Raw genomic sequence first — 6674 nt, 5'->3', positions numbered from 1 at the left:
TCCTGTTGCTCTACTACTTGCCTCAGAATATCCCTAATATATGCATCAGGTTCCATATCCTACACTTCATTGCCCCTATCAAACTCAGAAACATCATTAGAAAGATTATAATAAGGGCTCAGAGAAGGATGAACAGGATTAGGACAACCATCCCAATGGCCATCTTGACCACCACACATATTACAAATATTCCACTCAAAGGATTGAGATTGTGCGCACAAATCGGTCCCGGGAATATTCTGACAATTTTTCCACCAGTGGGGTCCTCCACAATATGGACAAGGATCATCAAAATAAGAATAACCATCATTCGAATAATTTTCATTCCAAGATGCCATGTTAAAATAAATAACAAATACTAACTAAACTAAAAAAAATGAATAGATAAAAAAAATGTCTAATCTAGAAAAATAGCTAATTTCTAAGTCCCCGGCAACGACGCCAAAAACTTGTTACGACCAAACACACTCACGCAAGTATACACAGTCGTCAAGTAATAAAGTGACTAAAAGTCGGATGCCGAACCCACGAGGACTTATGATTAACTATTAACTAAATTAGACTATCCTAATTATCTAAACAAGAATTAAACCTAAAAATATTTGATTCTAAACTAATTAAATAAAAAATATAAATAATGAACTTTGAACAGAGAAAGAGCAGATTTTTATGATATCAATGTAATGAAAACGATCTAGGGTTATGGGCTATCTAACAATCCTATTGTATTCTTAAATTGAATTGACCAACTAATTTATCTAGCTTATTGGTTGACAGGGTTAATATTGCTCATAAAAATCTGTCGAGTTCTTACTCGCCTATTCAAGCTAATCTAACGCCTATATGTCTATGGAGTTAGAATCAACAAGAACGCATTTATAATTCCTGTAAATCAACCAAGCAAGGCAATTAGGTATATGTCTATCCTAACCACGAATCTGTTCCCCGATGCCCGAGTTCAAGAACTTGCCCTACTCAATCCTATATGCAATATAGAATTCCCACTTTCGAGTTCAATTCTAGATTCGTAGATAATATTCAATTGGTGATCAAGCAATTAAATAATTAAGTGCAAGATTGAATAAATAAACTAATATGATAAATCAAGAAGTCAAAATCAATATCCGAATAACAATAGTCATGAAAGAACCACAACCCTAGAACGTGAAGTTTAGCTCCATATAGACATGGTAGCCAAACAACAAATCATACAAAGAAACATAAAAATTACTAAGTTTGGTGGGAGAAAGATGGAACTTGATGAATTCCGGCCTCCACAGCTTTGTCGTGGCTTTTTTCCCCCTTCCCAATATGTTAGATAACCTAAAGGAGGCGTTTTTGGCTTATATATTGCGTACAAAAGTCGTAGGCCAAAGTTCTCCTATTCCTAATCCGACTTGGCTACAGGGATTGATGCTGGGGTGGATGCGTCGCATCCACCTCGTCCTCCACTTCTCAGATTCGCATGCTAGGGTGGATGCGTCGCATCCACCCTTTGTTCCTCCATCTCAGCTTTGCCCAGGTGCGGATGCTAAGGCGGATGCTATGGGCCGTCTTCACTGCTAAGGGTGCACGAAATTTGCTTTTTTTCTAGATTGGATGCGACGCATCCAACCCCTCTTCCTCTAGCTAGAGCACCTTTTCTTCATATTTTTGTACTCCAAACACCCTAAATCATCACACACAACTCAATTAGTCATAAAACTAATAATTAAACCATGTTGGGCATTTTAAAGATCAAATAGCATCAAAAAGCAGTTAAAACATGGGTAAAGTAACATCAACACATATCGAAATATGCCTAACATCAGTTGTGATATACAATAGTTCCCCCCTCCCCCAATGTTCGGATGCAAAGTATGAGAATTCGAACACTGGAGTTCTTGTTGTTGTTAACTATCCTTCTTTGGAGTATGCTTTACGTTGCTATCTCATTATAAACCTTGCCAGAAAAATTCAATTGGGACAAAAACTGGACAAAGAAAAAAAGAGTGCATCACATACATTCAGTATCATCTAAGATCTTCAACAATAATATCTTTTGAGGTGAGTCACGTTCCAGTTACTTGGTAATTTTATTCCATCTTGATTTTCCAGTTGATATGACCCTTTACCAGTTATAGCTTAAATCTGGTAAGGTCATTCCCATGTGGGTCCTAACTTTCCAGCATTGACTTCCCGGGTATTATGAGTTACCTTCCGTAAAAGCAAGTCTCCGATTTTGAAAAAACAAAGATTTTCTCTCTGATTATAGTATCGTTCCATCCTTTGCTTTTGTGCCACCATCCTTACATAAGCTATGTTCTGACGCTCCTCAAGCAAGTCCAACTTAATCAACATTGTTATATCATTGTCTTGATCGTTTGATCAGGAATACCTTATGATTGGTTCTCCAATATCCATTGGAATCAAAGCTTCCGCACAATACACAAGGGGAAAAGGTATTTCTCCTATGCTCAAATTTTCCATCGTTCGATATTCCCCCAATACTCCTGGCAGCTCTTCTGGCAAGCTGCCTTTATTATACTATAATTTCTTTCTGAGGTTTTGAACTATTACCTTATTGGTTGACTCTGCTTGACCGTTAGCGCACACTTGGATGGTATGGGGAGGAGTGATCCTTTTGATCTTCAATCCTTCTAGAAATTTTGTAATCTAGAAACCTATAAATTGTGGCCCATTGTCACAAGCAATTTCTTTTGGCACTCCAAACTAGCAAATTATATGATCCCAAATGAAATCAATCACTTCTCGCTCTCCAATCTTCTTGAAAGCTCCTACTTCGATCCACATAGTGAAATAATCAGTCAAAAGTAAAAGAAATTTTACCTGCCTGGGCCCTTGAAGAAAAGGACCAACTATATCCATCCCTCCTTTCATGAATGGTCACGGTGACATCACTGAATGCAAAAGCTTCGCCGGCTGGTGCACCAATTGAGCATGACGCTGGCACTTATCATATTTTTGTACAAATGCCTTTGCATCTAATTCCATCCGGTGTAGAAAACTTCAGCAATTGATGGTACGTTGATGGTACAGCCTTCATTTCATGGATCCATAGTCTACCCAAGATCACGTTGTAGCTCATATCGCCATCCAAAACTTTGAACAAGGTGACTTTCGTCACCCCTTTGACATTGGTAGGTAACATGATCTCTCATCAGGTCGTTACGCCTGTTACGTTGAATCCGTACAGAAGCTTTGTTGCCGGAACTATATTTTCGGTTAGCTTTGCTTGTTCCAAAATCCTCAATTGCATGATTTTGGTTGAACTACCTGGATCAACCAACACACGTTTAATTTTAAAATCTAAAACATCAAGACATATTACCAGAGTATCATTGTGCGATAAAATAAGGCCACTGCATCTTCCTCTGTGAAGGTAATTTCATCATATTCTGATGCTTCCCGGATTCTCTTACCATGAATGACTGATACATTTGTCTTTTTACCTACCGAAAACGTCACTCCATTAACTTCAACCCCACCAAAGATCATGTTAATCGTTAGGCCGGGAGACCCTATGGATGGTTTTGCTGGTTCCGTTGCTTCTCAACTCATCCAGTAGTTGTTCTTAGCCTGGTCACATAATAATTATCTTAAGTGACCATTTTTAAATAGCATTGCAACCTCTTCACGAAGATGTCGGAATTCCCCAGTTTTATGGAAATGTGTTCCGTGGAATTCACACCAAAAATTAGGATCCCTTTGATTAGGATCTAATCGAATCGGTTTCGGGAACCTTGCCTCCTTGATATTTCTCATCGCCGAAATCAACTCTACCAGACTAATGTTGAAATTTTAATCTGATAACCGGGGATATCCTAAATCCCAGATCTTTCCAATAACTGAAAACCTTTAGTTGCACGCCCATCAGATCTTTCATTTGATAAATAAGATTGGAAACGGCTCCTGGATGATCTCCGGTCTGCATCAGAATTATTTTGGAACTTTTCATGATTACGATAGAGATTACGACCCTTATAGGACACCGAGTAACTCAGTTGATCATCTTCAATTCTGATTTTTGATTCATAACGATTATAGACATCTGCTCATGTGGTTGCCTGAAATTCCAACAGGATCTCCTTTAATTTGCTCGAGGCATCGGGGCATAAAGGATTGAGGCCCTTGGTAAATGCCTCTACTGCCCATTCATTCGGTACTACCAGCAACAGTATTATCTCCTTTTGGAACTGGATCACAAACTCTCGAAGCAATTCAGATTCTCCTTGAGCGATTTTGAATATATCTGCCTTCCTGGATTGGAATTTCCTTGCCTCGGCATGAGCTTTGATGAAAAAATCTGCAAGCATTTCAAAAGAATCAATTAAATATTTAGGCAAAAGAGAATACCACGTTAAAGCTCCCTTTCTTAGGGTTTTGCCAATTTTTTTTTAGCAAAACAGATTCGATCTCATATGGAGCCAAATCATTTTCCTTTACAGTTGTAGTGTAAGTTGTGATGTGCTCTTATGGATCCTATGGTCCATCATACTTCGGAATATCCAACATCTTGAACCTTTTTGGAATCAACTCTGGGGCCGCACTTGGTTTGAACGATATCTAAGTATACTTCTTTGAATCCGGGTCCTTCAATAGCGGAGGTACCCCCGAGATCTGATCCATCCGAGAGTGAAATTCTTTAGCATTTTGATCCATCTGATCATTCATTTCCCTCATGAACTTCATGAGCTCAGTTTTAAAAGGATCATTTGTGTTGTTATCATTTTTGGATCCACTGCCTGCTCCACCTGCTTGATTATCATTGAATTCGAACTACTCTATTGAAGCGATGTTACTAGTTCTTTGTGTTGTCTAATTTGCAGGAACGCTGGGAGGGACTCAAACTCCTCCATTGGAATTATTTGAGGCCATCGATAGTGATTGTTGTAGCTCAGTCATTATTCAGTCCTGTCTAGAAAGATGATTCATGATTTTTCTTTATTGTGCTCTCAAAACTTTCACAGTATCGGCAACGAGTTCATTATCATCAGGGGTAGGACTCCTAGCAAGCCGAGTATTTATTCTTCCCGGACCGGAGTTGCTTCATTCCAATCGTTGCTGGTTTCACTAGTAGAATCTTCCTGCTGATTTCCACCACGAAAATTGTCCTCATGCTCATTGACGTTGTTTGTTCCAACATTGAGCGAGTTGTTGACATTATTAGGTGTCATATCTGTTTTTGTTTTACTAAAGAAAAGCATCAAAATACATTAGTGAAAGATGAATGGATTAAAGTAATACCACAATTGTCTATGCCCCACGATAGACGCCAAATTATTTACCCGTAAAATGGTACAATTAAATTTGTATATAGAGACATGAATTAAATTAATCCGAGAAAATAAAATGATAAAGAACAAAATTGAATAAAGTAAGAAATAATTGAATAAGAGACGAGCCTGAGCCTCGAATTGTGCTTTTCCGGTAGCAAGAACAATAACAAGAACAAAGTACTTTGTAAAATAATGTTAACGGAATAAGAGAATAAGTTTAACCTTTTTTCATACATGTATTTCGTGTCCTTTTCTGAATACAGATGTCTCTATTTATAGCTAAATTAGGAGAGACAATATCTCCAAATCAAGCTCCTTTTTAATGTGAATAAAGACCCCTCTTGGTAGCCACATACCAGCTGAGTATAAATGCTAAGATTCTTTGTAACGGTCGCTCCTTGAATGCTGCATTCTTCAATTGGTATCTTACTTTTAAACTTTTCGTCTCCGGTTCCAATGTCTTCGAAACTCACACAATACTGTTCACATGCTCGTAACCGGTGAGAACTATTTGCTGACTCATACCCTACCTACTTTTACTGCCACGTGTCAACTCGACGAATATCTGTCGGTCATTCGTTAATTTTACCCTCATACACCAACTTTGAAGGATTCTTGGGATTCTTGAGATCTCTGGACAAATCATGGGATTTGGAGGGTTATACAGATTCATGTTAGCAAATATAAATCTAACATAAACTAACCATGTCCAACTTCCGTTGACGATTGGAAGGGGGTTGGGGTGAAAAAGTGGCGTCCAAAGCCATGACCTAGATCCCATTTCTTTTTTGGAACCAAAATTCCCGAAGTGAGACTCTTTTATAGACCTTCAGCCCATGCTGGAGACGGAGCTAAACTCTGATGGTTCATGATGCCTTCAATGCCATAGCAACATAGATTGTGCCAGCCTCTAATGTTCCACGCTTTCAGCCACGCCATTGCGCCACATTTTTGGGGGGATAAAATCCAATTACTCTTTCAATCCATTCCAAACTAACTCCCTCCATTATCAAACGTCGTTCTCACCTCCCAAACATAAGATTTAAGTATTGAACATCTTCCCAAAATATCAAACACATTATTCTCAATAATAAACATGTAGTAATACATGTTGATTTGCGTGCAATCAAGTATAAGTCAAGCTCGTGTATGTAGGACATTGTGCGGGGCGCTATACTACAGAAGTTGATAACTGTAATGACATGAAGGATGAGCTCAGCAAGATGAATAAGAGAAGGTCTTTCAGATGTCCGGAAGAAAGGTTTCATCATATATAAATGATATGTGATTGAGAAAATTCCATTGTCAAATTTATCTGGTAGTTATAGAAGCAATGAGGATTTTCAACAATTTGAAGTGAACAAAAATAGGACTTTGACTTTGTAGAGGAGAAGG

Source organism: Nicotiana tomentosiformis, chromosome 3 (genome assembly GCF_000390325.3).
Source record: "Nicotiana tomentosiformis chromosome 3, ASM39032v3, whole genome shotgun sequence".
NCBI lineage: Eukaryota > Viridiplantae > Streptophyta > Magnoliopsida > Solanales > Solanaceae > Nicotiana > Nicotiana tomentosiformis.
The sequence above is the reverse complement of the archived record's forward strand: the minus strand, read 5'-3'. Positions refer to the sequence as shown.